Consider the following 14,908-nt stretch of genomic DNA (forward strand, 5'->3'; position numbering starts at 1 on the left):
AATCCTGAAAACATTGTTTGAGCCTCTGGTTCAAGCCATTCCTGAACCTAGAATCTCCCTGGATTTTTTAATTATATAAGTCAAAAATCCCATTTATTTTTGTCATTTTGTATTAGAGTGCTGTCAATCACAACTGAAAGATGATTAATCCACTCACCATAATCCTTACTAAACTCCATTTCCTTTGAGTTTCATTGCTTTTCCATCTAGGAGTGTTTGAACTCAAATTCTATCATCTAAGGTTAAGACTATTCCCCATTGTAGCCTCACTGACAAATTTATTTTGAGTCTTTTCCAATCTTCATGTCTTTGGTGGAACCTGTGGGTTCTGGTATTGGGCCTTAGGGGCCACAAGTTGTTACTGGATTTCTTTCCCCCCAATTCTTCCTCTTCTATTGAACTTTTCTTCCACCTAAAACACAAATATAGAAAGGAGGATAGGAATAAGGTTGAGGTGGGGAGTCATGGTGGCAGAGGAAGAAGTACTTAAATATAAAAAACTATTTTGAGCCATTAACTTACTTTTGTTCCAACTCTTCAATTGCAGTGGTTGGATGGTAGAATTGGTCCAAAGAGTCATGGCAAGTTGAAAATTGTCAGTAAAAGTGATGCTACCAGTATCGTGAGTGCCATGAATAGGATGTTTAGAGGGAAGCCAGTGGCATCCAGCAGAGACCAAGCTATTTGAGTGTCATTAAATTCATTATATGCCTTTTTGTGTTGCTCTCACTTTTATTCCATCTCTTAAGGATTTGGGGGTTAAGGCCAGCCATTTCCCTATGCCTAGATTTCTTTTTGTAATGTACCTACCAACACCATGGCATGCAGAAATGCTGTTGATTCATTATTAAGATAGAAGAATAAATCATTGCAGTATCTACTCTGCCTTCCATTATGGTAACTGATTTTGAGGATCTGATGTAAAATTAGTTATAGAAATATAGAAAATTACAATTAATTAAGAGAATCTCAGATTAAGTTATTCCCGTCCCTTTTCCTAAAGTTTGTGGAATTTAATTCCTGATAAATGCTTATGCAAAATTAATGTTCCTTGGGATGAGAAGGCCAGTTAGATACATGATATTGATTTTAGTCTTCTGATGGGAAATCTCATAAGTTAATCAGAAATTGTTCTTTTATCATAAAAATGGGAGGCAGAGTGGTGGAGCTCACACGTCATAGAATTACTCTATTCATATTATGTGCTACATATCCATTATGAACTGTGTCCATTTCTGGCCACATGACCTACTGTTGGCTGCCTCCAACAATACCCTTGAGTTGGGTGGTGGGTAAGAAGGGTGGGGAGAAGTGGTGGCATAGATAATGAATATCTCTCTTTAGACTGGCTGACGCCCTTGGACTCTATTATTTGACATGCACCAGTAGAGCTCCCTATGGCAATATTTTGAATAGACTTGAAACTTCAACTTCATGAATTATTTTGACCAGTGTGGGTGAATTTCAACACTATATGAGCATATTATAGTCTTATTTTTAAAAGGATGTTTCTCTCCATCCCCATAATAGATCTTTTAGCTGACTTTTTGTTATTTTCTCTTGTTATTGTGTCTCAGCAGGAACCATATTGGAGAAAATCAGCAGATCAACAGAATGCTGCTGGTGTGCTGGAGCTTTTGTTTGTGCCTGTGCGCCAGTGTAAACACGAGCAGCATTTCACTCATCCCCCCAGTGCTCATTATTTGAAGCCATTTCCACAGCATGGTATCCCACAATACTAAGGAAAAGTTGGGTCCGCTCTTACTTGAATGAAACTGAGAATAAAAGAACCCATTCTTAGCAGAGAGAAAATTTGTCCATGCTCAAACTGAAGGAAAACCACAAATAGGCTATGTGTGTGTGTGTGTGTGTGCGTGTGTGTATTATTGTTAAACCCAAGCAGACCGATTCATGGACTAAAATATGTCTTTGATTTTTTTTCCTGCATTTATCTTTATTTTTTTGTGGATTTCCTTCTAATATATTTATTTCTATGAGGTTTTTTTTAAAGTCAAAAAATCTCATTAGCCTTCTCCAAGCCCTTAAATGTAACATGGGGATCCCTTTTTCACTTTATTTGCAATTCTTATTTCTAGTGGCCCTAAAGAAATACAAGAGGATGAAAATGAATAATGGGATTGAAAAAACAACTCTCTCCTCCTATTTGGAGATGATATTCTTTTTCTTAAATGCCCGTTTTTTTTTTGTTGTTGTTGTTGAAAAATGAGTTTTGTAGATCAACCCACATGTAGCTGGTTTATTGTTTTCACTCAGCCAATCAGAATCACAGCAGGTGGGAAATTCTTTGAGTTATCCAATAAAAGCCTTCAGTGTTTGATACCATTATAATCCTTTTAAAAGAGGAGACTGATGTGGATTAAATCTGCTTGTGGTTGGTTGTGAGTGCTAAGAACAAAGTGAGATCTGTGCTTGAAAGCTGTTAGCACTAAGAACAGTCCCAATAGGAGTTAACTATATCCTTTTCAGGAAAATAATAGCTATTATCTTTGCAGTGATGATGTTCTCTTTTGGAGATTATGTCTGAGATTGACATTCTTAATATATATGCAGCTCAACAAACTTTTATTGTGAGTATACTATGCTCCAGCACTGTAGTGGGCTATGTAAATATTTATGAAATTTCCTATTCTCCTAATAGTCATGTATTATTGTCCCCATTTTATAGAGGAAAAAATACCTGAGGCTTGGAGAGATTAAATAATTTAACATCATGAGCTGGTGAGAGACAAAACCAGAATTTGGACCCATATTTTACCAGATATTAAAACCCATGTTTTTTTAGCCTCAAATTGCCTCTCTAACCATACAAAATATGCATTATTTCCCAAAAGAAGCTCTTCATTTTGGCAGTGGCTCAAATATTCATTTTAGTGGAAAACATTCTGTGGGAGTCAAAAGAAGGTAAGAGAAACATAAGCCACCCTGCCATTGGTATTCTGCAGAGTTTCTCTGTTGATTTCACTCCCATTTTAGAATATTGCATTTAATTACTTGTCAAACATATATCTTAACTTTATGGAGGCAGGAGGGTCAGCCCAATTAGTGTTGTTATTTTTCCGTTTAGTTTTCTGAATATACCTAATGCATTTTAAATCTGTCCTCAACAGTAACAGTTTCAAGTAGAGAGCTTCTTAAGAGTAAATCTTTTAACCCTGAGAATCTCGAATTTTGCAACTGAATTGGAGAGTCACTAAGAACATCCAAAGTTGGTATATTTCGATCTGATCCTCTGTATTTATCTTTCATGGTAAACAAATAGAATTTCTGAATCCCTTAGACCAGGTTCTGTGCTTCCTTAGTAGGGTCTGGGGATATCTTTTTTTTTCCCCCTAGAAATTGAACAAGCCCAAGAGCTTTGCAGTTTTCTTTTTCAAGGTTAAAATTGTGAGTCCATAGTCTGTTTCATTCTGTGTCCTTGCATCTCTATGTCATGCTCTCAAAAAAAGAGGAACCTCTTGCTTGTATTCTAGAAGGTCATTGGTGAAGGAGGGAGATTCTCAGTTTAGTTGGCTAGAACATAATGTTGATGAGGCCAAGACAATACAATTTTGTTAGGAACCAGTTAAGATTTTTGGCTCAGTTAGCAGGAATTGTTTCCAACTGGAACATTCAGACTTGAAATGATCATGACCTTTACCATGGTATCTAGATTTTACCAAGGAGGAAGAGCTCATTAGATATTAGCTGTCTGTACTAGGGACACTGTGTAGTTTACAAGCTTGTCTACAACTTATTTGATGACTTCATTATTTCGCACTTTTTTTAAAATGGGTTTTTTTAAAACTTCATCTCTAGAAAATTATGTACCTCTTATCTGCTGAATACGTCAAATGCTCTCTTCAAATACTTCCAAACCAAATGTTGGTTGCTTCAGTGAGTGTTTTGAATAAGCCCTGGGAACTGGTCCAGACACGTGGTCCCACTTGCCATCCTATTAATTATTACCCTGGAATCTAATGTATTTTCTGAAATATGAATTCAATTTCCTAAGGATTAGACATCATGTTGGACTTCTAAATGTGAAAGTTTTGCTGACAGTTCAGCTCCTTGTCTGTGATTGGGATAAGTTCAGTTTCACTCCTGAGATTCAGTGTCAGCGTGATATCATATAATACTTTATAGGTTTCAAAGGTGTGTTCAAGGTTACTGCCTCATTTGACTCTCAGAACAACCTTGTGAGGTCTGTGGAGCAGATATTTTAATATCCTTTTTATGCACATGGAAGCTGAGAAATAAGTGGGTAGATACTTGCTTAGTGCTTAAACAAAATCATCCAGTGTTTCTCCACTTGTCAGTACAGTTTGATAAATCCTTTTATTTTTAAATAAATTTATTTACTTTATTTGTTTTTATTTTTGGCTGTGTTGGGTCTTCGTTGCTGCACGCAGGCTTTCTCTAGTTGTGGCGAGCGGGGGCTAGTCTTTGTTGCGGTGTGCGGGCTTCTCATTGCGGTGGCTTCTCTTGTTGTGGAGCACGGGCTCTAAGCGTTCAGGCTTCAGTAGTTGTGGCACGCGGGCTCAGTAGTTGTGGCTCATGGGCTCTAGAGCACAGGCTCAGTAGTTGTGGTGCACAGGCTTAATTGCTCCGCGGCATGTGGGATCTTCCTGGACCAGGGCTCGAACCCGTGTCCCCTGCATTGGCAGGAGGATTCTTAACCACTGCGCCACCAGGGAAGGCCCGATAAATCCTTCTTTTAAGTTATATTCACGGTGGTTTTTTTTTTTTTTTTAATTTTATTTATTTACTTATTTATTTATGGCTGTGTTGGGTCTTCGTTTCTGTGTGAGGGCTTTCTCTAGTTGCGGCAAGGGGGGGCCACTCTTCATCGCGGTGCGCGGGCCTCTCACTATCTTGTTGCGGAGCACAGGCTCCAGACGCGCAGGCTCAGTAATTGTGGCTCACGGGCCTAGTTGCTCCGCGGCATGTGGGATCTTCCCAGACCAGGGCTCGAACCCGTGTCCCCTGCCTTGGCAGGCAGACTCTCAACCACTGCGCCACCAGGGAAGCCCTCACAGTGGTTTTATTAGGGGACACTGTTACCAGATTTAAGATGAAATATAATAAACTTATTTCATTGGTGTCTTATTATAGCCTTCATCTGGTGTCAGGTTCACAGAAGAGTGAGGAATTACTTGAATATTTAAAAGATCAGTGTTTTCAAGGATGTTGCAGGTATTATTTTCCAGGTTCAAAGTTCTTGTTAAGTTCTTTTGGTAGGCATCCATCTCAAGTATTTGATGTATAAATTCTTTATTGCTCTGTAAACTAACCACTGTGATAGCAACAAGCAGGTTAACAAGGGCTTGGGATTTTATGTGTGACATGGACTACATGAAACTAGTTTAATGTAATGTCTTAAAATCTGTTCAAATAGTAAAACCTGATCCAGAATAGCCACTCAGAAGACATAATGAATCATTGGTAAAAATGTTCAATATATAGAAAGCTCCTAACATAAGCTAATTTGTACTGACTGAAAAAGAAATAGATGGCCAAAGGCATTAATTATTTTAATAAATAATTTTCAACGTCTATGTGTATTACACTGAAGAGGATATAAAGAAGCACGACTTTGTAACAAAAAAGGAGCTTATGATCTAGTCATATATACCTACATGCTAATCATTAAAAAACAATTCAGAAACCTTCAATTGATGTTTATCCCTTATTGACAAATGGGTGAATGGCTTGGGAAAAATTTTTCCAGCCGGTGGCAAGGAACCTTGGGGAATCTCTCTACATTTTTTTAAATTGTGGTAAAACACGTGTAACATACAATTTATGAGTTTAACCATTTTAAGTTTGTAAATCTGTGGCTTTAAGTACATTTACAGTGTTGTGCAACCATCTCCACTCTCCATTTCTATAACTTTTTATCCTCCCAAACAGAAACTTTGTACCCATTAAACAACAACTTCCCATTCTCCTCTTTCTCCAGCCCCTGGTAACCTCTATCCTGCTTTCTGTCTGAATTTGCCTACTGTAAGTACTTCATTTAAGTGGAACCGTACAGTAGTTGTCCTTTTGTGTCTGGCTTGTTTTATATATATATATATATATATATATATATATATTACCGTTTGTTTATCCATTCCTCTGTTGATGAGAAATGTACATTTTGGGACATCCCTTCTCTTCTGCCCCCCTTTCTTGATCAGCGACTGCCTGAGCGCACCCCCTCACTATTTCTTATTATAGGTTCAATCCTGGGCAAGAATGAAGGGGAGGGAGATTTGTCCACATTTAACAAATAGAAGCATCGGATGCTGAATTAAATTCGAATTTCAGATAAACAACAAATACTTTTTTAGTATAAAAATGTTGTGTGCAGTATTTGAGACGTATTTATATTTAAACAATAGTTGTTTATCTGAAATTTAAATTTAACTGGGTGTCCTATATTTTATCTGGTAACGGTAAAAGGGAGGTCAAGTTCTTCAGACATTCTCCTCAGCCGTGGTAATTCACTGTGCCTCTAGTGGGAGGAACTGTTAAGTAACTTGGCCAAGGTGATGGGAAGAAAGAAATTTAGGACCAATGATGCAATATTGCCACATACTGCAGTGATGGGGTTTGTAGAGACTGTCTACAGGATCTTAGCTTTAAGATCATTCCAAAGTAGAAGAACTGAGACCATCTTTCGTACAGAAGATTTAGGCTTAATATGTCTTCGTGGTTAATGTTGTTGAAGAGTGTGGGCTCACCCATATGACAACTATCTGGGAACCTGGACCTACACTGTCCTAATACAGGCTCACCCAAGGAGATCTCTCCTAGATAATTCTTTCCCTGTCTGGACTTGGCTCTGTCTCCTCTGCAAAACTTATAGCTCTTTTTCTTTTCCACTGTTATGAGACTCTTTCACAGATGTTTATAGCTGGCATACTGGCTGGAATGAAGGGTACATTTGGGGGGATTAGAGCTGGGTAAATGATTTGGGGTTAACTTGTAGAAAAAGCAAAAGGGCTGGGAATTTCACTTTACTAAGGGAGCCCCTGAAATACGGTTTATTATCAAATCTTAAGATATTTGGGTGAATTAAGTAAAAAAAAGTATTATATTGTCTTTTGTAAGCTAATAAAGGGTGATACAGAATCAAGCCAGAGATCTTTCACAACATTAAAAATTTTAGTAAATATTGTTTATTTAATTTTAACACTTAAATTTCTGCATATTCCCATGGTTCAAAATTCAGAATGTAAAAAGCTGTGTTCCCACCCCTGTCCTTGTCTTCCCTGATTCCAACCCTTACACCTATGAATGATCACTTATTTTAGTTTCTTTTTTTTCTTTTTAAATATTTTCTCTTTATCCTTGATGTTTTCAGTTAGTGGGACTTTTTAAACCTGAGGACTCATGTCTTCAGTTCTGGAATGTTCTTAAGCATTTTTTTTTTTTTTTTGGCCATGTGGCACAGCTTGCAGGTTCTCAGTTCCCCAACCAGGGATTGAACTTGGGCCACAGCAGTGAAAACACCAAATCCTGCCCACCAGGCCACCAGGGAACTCCCTTTAGTTTCTTATTTGTTCTTCTAATATTTATGCTGCTACAAATATATTTTCTTTTCTCCTCTTTCTAACACAGAAGGCAGTGCACTATATGCACTGTTCTGCATCTTCGTTTCTTCATTAAGAGTATATTAAGGAAATCTTTCTGAATAAATACATAGAGGGCTTCCTGATTGCATATTTATTGTGTGAGTGTACTATAGTTTATTTAATCAGCATCCTGATTAAATGGACACTTGGATTGTTTCCAACCTTTTGGTATTCTAAACAGTACTGTGAGAAAATAACTTGTACACACGTTATTTCTTCTGTGTGCAGGTATACCTATAGAATGAATTCTTGGAAGTGGGATTGCTAGGCTAGAGGGTACATTTATTTGTAATTTTGATAGATATTGCCAAGTTGTTCTTCAGAGGCGTTTTCCCACTTTGCACTCTAACCAGTCATGTATAAGTTACCTTCACAGCCTTGCCAACAGACTATGTCTCTTCTCAAATTTTGGGATCTTATGAGTGAGATTGGGTTTCTTATCACATGTTTAAGGGTCATGTGTTTTCATCTGTAGCTAGACCTGTCTTTTGTCTCTTTTTCTATTGGGGTATTAATCTGTTCCATCCCAATTTCTAGAAGTTTTTTTTTTTTTAATGTAAAACGGAGATTAGCACTTAGTGGCATCTTTCAAATAAATTCCCTGGTATTATTTGTCTTTCGTCTTTGTTTACATTCTTTTTTCCATGAAAAAAATTAGTTTTTATTTCATTGACTTTTTGTTTGTTTGTTTTTATTTTTGGCTGTGTTGGGTCTTTGTTGATGTGCACGGGCTTTCTCTAGTTGCGGCGAGCGGGGGCTACTTTTCGTTGTGGTGAGCCGGCTTCTCATTGTCGTGGCTTCTCGTTGCAGAGCACGGGCTCTAGAGCGCAGGCTCTGTAGTTGTGGTGCATGGGCTTAGTTGCTCCGTGGCATGTGGGATCTTCCTGGGCCAGGGATTGAACCCCTTTTCCCCTGCGTTGGCAGACAGATTCTTAACCACTGTGCCACCAGGGGAGCCCTATTTCATTGACTTTTTTTTTTAAAGATAATTTTTTTTATTATTATGATTACTTTTAAAATTTATTTATTTATTTTTTGGCTGCGTTGGGTCTTCGTTGCTGCGCACAGGCTTTCTGTAGTTGTGGTGAGTGGGCTTTTCATTGCAGTGGCTTCTCTTGTTGTGCAGCACAGGCTCTAGGCACACAGGCCTCAGTAGTTGTGGCACACGGGCTTCAGTAGTTGTGGCTCGTGGGCTCTCGAGTGCAGACTCAGTAGCTGTGGTGCACGGGCTTAGTTGCTCCATGGCATGTGGGATCTTCCCGGACCAGGGCTCAAACCCGTGTCCCCTGCGCTGGCAGGCAGATTCTTAACCACTGCGCCACCAGGGAAGCCCGTCATTGACTTTTATCTTTTCTTTTAGGCTTTAGAACTTTAAGTCATAGTTAGAAAGGCCTTTATCCTGCCAAGGTTATAAAGCAATTCTCTGTCATGTTCTTCTATCACTTTAATGGTTTCAAAGCTTATGATTGAATATTTGATACATTTGGAGTTTATTGTGGTATGCAATGTGAAATGTAGATCCAACAGTTTTTCATAGTTATTAAGATATCTTGTAGTGCTAGTTCCTCTTCATTCTTCTTTTTTAGAGTTCTTCTGGTTGTTCTTGTTTCATTTTTCCACATAGACATTACAATCAGCTTGTCTACTTCAAAAAAATATCTATTGTTATTTTTATGAGGGTGATATTAAATTTATGGATTAATTTAGGGTAACTGATGTATTTATAATGCTGTTTTCCTTTCCAAGAACATGGTATATCATTCCATTTTTCAAGTCTACTTTTGTTTCCTTTGAGATTATTTCACAGTCCTTCTCATATAGGTTTTGCACATTTCTTGGTTAGTTTATTCCCAGGCATTTTATCCTCTCTGCTGCTCTTTTTTTTTTTTTTAATTTAATTTTATTTATTTATTTATGGCTGTGTTGGGTCTTCGTTTCTGTGCGAGGGCTTTCTCTAGTTGCGGCAAGCGGGGGCCACTCCTCATCGCAGTGCGCGGGCCTCTCACTATCGCGGCCTCTCTTGTTGCGGAGCACAGGCTCCAGATGCGCAGGCTCAGCAATTGTGGCTCACGGGCCTACTCGCTCCATGGCATGTGGGATCTTCCCAGACCAGGGCTCGAACCCCTGTCCCCTGCATTGGTAGGCAGATTCTCAACCACTGCGCCACCAGGGAAGCCCTCTGCTGCTCTTGTATACAAGGTCTTCTCTTCCATTATGTTGGCTTGTGGTTGTTGTTTATGACAGATGACCGTTGGTTTCTGTGTATTAATTTTATATTACACTTTTAAAAAATTTGTTTTTCAGTTGATTCTCGTAGTTTATCCAGGTATACAATCATATTGGCTGCAAATAGGGATAATTTTGCCTTTCCTTTCCAATAGTTACACCTCACATTTCTTTCTACTGTCTGTCTAATTTCGTTGTTAAAAATCTCAAGTAAAATCAATTGGATGATTTTAATCTTTATAAATATGATCATTCCTAGAATTAAATTGATTTGAAAGCTACTGACTTCATATTTTTTCTTATTCATGTCATAGTGAAGTTCCAAATGACAGAAATTTTAAATGCCATGCTGTTATGTCTTTAGACTCAGATGTTGGACTTGAAGGGCTGCTTAGGCTACTTGGGAGCTTTTGGCTGGTGGGAGGATAGAGGGACCCTCAAGGCAGGGTAGCTGTCAGAGGCACTGACCTGATGCAGAGGTGACTTTGGAACTATTCCTGGGCTAGTGAGGCACGTTTCACTCTTTGACTTACTCCTGATGTTTGCATTTCTCTGTTAAGTATAAATTCCCCCTCTTTTCCCTCCTTCTTTTTTGCCCTCCTGCTTGTCTTCTTCCTCCTTGTCGTTCTCTTCTTCCTTATTTTATCATTAGCAAAGTTTAAGAAGATTTTCTGACATTTGGAATGGATTTAAATCTTGTGCCATCTTGAACACCATTTGAAGTAGGAGCCTGTGGTGGGCCAAGAGGGAAACCCAGAAGATAGTGTGGGAAAATGTTTAAAAAACTACGAATCTGGGCGGCTGTGTTACATAGAAGGTACCGTGGCCTATGAAATCTAACCCAGTGAGGAATTGGCTTTCATGCTGGACCTCTGTCAGGAAGGTTACTCTTCCTCTGAGAAAACCAAAAACACAGACACCCCTCCCATGGCTGGTTGCCAGGCAGAATGCTGAAGACATGGAATTCCGTTAGAGGACCCAGAGGGGAAGCCAGCATGGGCAAGGAGTTAGGGAGTAATTAATTTGCAGAGCACAGTGAAGATGTGTCACTGATCAAGATTCAGTACTTCAAGTGATCTTTGTGTGACTCCAGACAGAGATTGAGCACATCTACAATTATTACTGTAGGTCCACATAAAATAAAATCTCATCCCAGTGAAAAGTGTTCTAGGACCAGAAATGTGTAAGCCACACAAACAGAGATTCCCAGAACCTGGGCAACACGGGAAGAGAAAGATGGACAGGATCAAAACAGAGACAGTTTTCTCATCTACATTTGCTAGTGTTTTGAAAGGACTGGAAATTAAAATAAGAACTATAATATTCCATTTGTGGTTTGTTATATAATTTTGCTTGGTCACCTGGATTGTTGCTCAACTGTGTCATTCCATGGTGGGGATCCAGTCTTTGTTGTTTCTTTAAGAAAATCCTGCTTTATCAAGTCCTCTAGAAGTTGTTATAAATAGTCATTTAGATAGGGAGGAACTGACAGACTATACAAGCTGAGATTCCTGGGCACAGAATGGATAAAAATAGGCAGCAAAGAAAACCCCCTTTATAGAATGTTGCCTTTTAAAGTGTTCCTATTTGGGTGTTTCAGTGCCAGGTAGGCCTTCAAAGGTGTTAGCTAGAAGGAGAACAGGGCCTGAGAGATAGAATTGTGTGTTGTAAATAGATGTGCAATCTCTGGTTACTTAATTGTTGTGATCCTGTGCTTTTTCATTTGTAAAATAGAAATATTGATAATATCTACCTCCTAGGAATTTTATGGGAAAATAAATAAATGATGTACGTAAAGGGTTCAGCCCCCTACCTGGAGCATATTAAGTGCTCTAAAAATGGTAATTAGTATTAGTATTATTACATCTGCATTTATAATAAAAGCTTGGCCTGACCCCCTACTCAAGTTGCACTTTGTTTTTCCCAACTGTTTAAACTAAGACAGGGAGCAAAGTTAATTACAACCATGGGTTTGTAAAATTCCTACAGGACAACAGGAAAAATTGCAATATCAAACTTCAAACTTCTGGTATGAATTGAGTAACTTCAGTTATATTGCATCCCCTTGACCTGCTGCTCCTGTTTGAGTGTTTAACATTGCAGGACAGTCTTTCTGTCTGGGCCTAAATTGAAGGAGGGAAGAATAATGGCTTTTCTTTTTTCTTGTAGCTGTGAAACCTATAGCTTATCATCCAGCCTTTGAAGAGGATTTTAGAGTATGGCAAATTTGGGAACAGAGAAGTCCCTTATAAAGCTCCCATTACAATAAAAACTAATCCATCCTCTTAAATGTTCTCTTGCTCTGTGTGTTACGTTTTGCTTACTTTGTACTTTTCTCCCTTCAAGCACTATGTCGCTGATAACTCTTCACTGAACTGGGGAGGATAGTCTCTCCTTCAGAGAGCTGATAGTTGAGACTTGTAACCCTAAGGCATAGTTATCTAATCTAGAAATTATTTTTCTTCTCACTTATTTTATGTGTCCTTCTATTTTCTTGATTTGTTCCCTGGTTCTGTTATCAGAAATCTATGGCTCCTAGTCTTCTTCTTGTCACAGGAACATTAGAAATAAAGAACACTGTCTTGGGGTGATTAATTTAGTGGGAATTCTTCAGATTGATTTAATCAGCGCTGGGCAGGAAAGGGTTAGACAACCATGTAAATGCATTCTCTTATCTTACTGGCTTTTAGCAAAATTTACAACATACAACATCTGTTCTCTTTGCCTGAGTAAATCAAATTTACCCTCTTTTATCTTCAAGTTTATCAGTAGAAGGTGGAGGAAAAGTAACAAGCAATTAAGATACTTCAAGCTCCTTGCTTCAGGGCTAATGAAACATACTCTATACTTTGGTAATAATATCTTATAATTTGGTGAATACAAAGCCTTTTTTATATGCCTTTAGTCATTTGTAATATGACTACATTGAGTTTCATTTATCAGAAAGGTTAAAGAGCTAATTTACTTTATGTAATTTCTTAACCAAAAAAAAAGAACTTCCCCTGTTTTTAAATGTTTTCATCAGCTGCTCACACAATTTGGAAATGGTTTTATGATTTTTAGACCACCCTGATGATAATGGAACCAACAATGATGGCAGAATCTATCTCAATAAATCATGATTTTTTCATGGAAGTAACACAATTTAAAAAATAACAATAGCTAATATTTTGTTTCTGCTGTGTTTCAGATGCTGTCACATGTGTTTTATATACTTTAACACTTCACTGTGTCCTTATAACAATACATTTATGTTCCCAGTTTTTACACAAAAAGAAATAGAGGCTCAGATTAAATGACTTGTCAAGGTCTCACTGGCTTTAAGTGCCTGAGCTGGGATGTGAATTCATGCTTAGCTTCCTACCCTTCCCTCCTTCAAATACCCAAATCAGTCTGCAAGATATAGCAAATTAAAATGATTTTGATATTGAAACGAAAATGTTGCTATTCTTACAGGTAACTGTCTGCATGGTCTCCTCCTAAATCTAGCCCAGAGAAGGCCTCTGTGAAGTTGCCATTAAACATTGTCATCTGTGGAGACTGAAGTTGAAGTGGTTTCAGGTGAGTGGATCTGAATGAAGTAAAGACCTTCAAGACAGTGAGCAGTATGAGGGCAGGGGTTGTGTTTATTTTGTTTGCTATTCTAGTCCCAGGGCCTAATATTAGACCTGGCACATAGTAAGTGTTCATAAAAATATTCATGGAATTAAATTGAAAACCAGTTTGGTCTTTGTGCAACTTGGTCTATATACTTATAAATATTATTTCTTTTGTTTTGGTAAAATGAATACTTCTTAATGATAAAGAATTTAAGCACTAAAGAAAGGGAAAGAAATCACTCTAAATCCCACTAACTAATAATAATCGATATTAACATTAGTGACCATGATGCCAAATATTCTTCTGTGTACCTGTATAGAAAGAAGGGTAAGGGACTTCCTTGGTGGTCCAGTGGTTAAGACTCCACGCTTCCACTGCAGGGGGCACGGGTTCAGTCCCTGGTGGGGGACTAAGATCCTGCATGCTGCGTGGCCAAAAAAAAAAAAAAAAGAAAAAAAGAAAGAAGGATAAGTAAATACAATACTTTAAAATAGGATTGCACTACACAAGCCATTTGTTTTAAATATAATTAATTCTAATTTCACCTTAATTTAACAAAATTAAAATACAATGAAATAAACCCAAAGGAATTGTTGGTTTTGAATCAATGTTTCTTTACCACAAGAGTTATTATTTCCTAAGTGATCCCATGATCCCTCTTAGGTTATGAAAAATTAAGAGTTTTTTTGGTGAGCTTGTGTGTATGTATACATATATATTCTTTAGTTTTATATAGTATTAATTTAAATTCCTGATATGAAGTATGAAGATATTATGATTTTTATTCTTCCACTTCCCCACCTCCTCTTTTTTTTTTTAATTAATTAATTTTATTTTTGGCTGCATTGGGTCTTCGTTGCTGTGTGCAGGCTTTTCTCTGGTTGCGGCGAGTGGGGGCTACTCTTCGTTGCGGTGCACGGGGTTCTCATTGCAGTGGCTTCTCTTGTTGCGGAGCACTGGCTCTAGGTGCATGGGCTTCAGTAGTTGTGGTGTGTGGGCTCAGTAGTTGTGGCTTGTGGGCTCTAGAGCACAGGCTCGGTAGTTGTGGCGCACGAGCTTAGTTGCTCCGCAGCATGTGGGATCTTCCCCGGCCAAGGCTCGACACTGTGTCCTCTGCATTGGCAGGCGGACTCTTAACCACTGCGCCACCAGGGAAGCCCCCCCACCTCCTCTTTATCTTATTATATTATTATTTTTGAACTACTAAGGTTTATATTTGTTATATTCTATTTTCTTAATTTACAGTTATCTATACTTTATATTTAAATGAGACCTTTACCATCAATTCTTTTACCATGTGTTCTTCATTCCCAAGTTCTTCATTCTGATACATCTCTTAATTGGATAGGTTGCATGCTCATGTAGTCTTGTTTTCTAAGAAAGGCTTACATGTGTTTTATTTCCTGAGTTTTCCATGGTTGAAAATGTGTGCCTATTGCCTTTTTATTTGAATATCATCATGA

Source organism: Balaenoptera acutorostrata, chromosome X (assembly GCF_949987535.1).
Source record: "Balaenoptera acutorostrata chromosome X, mBalAcu1.1, whole genome shotgun sequence".
NCBI lineage: Eukaryota > Metazoa > Chordata > Mammalia > Artiodactyla > Balaenopteridae > Balaenoptera > Balaenoptera acutorostrata.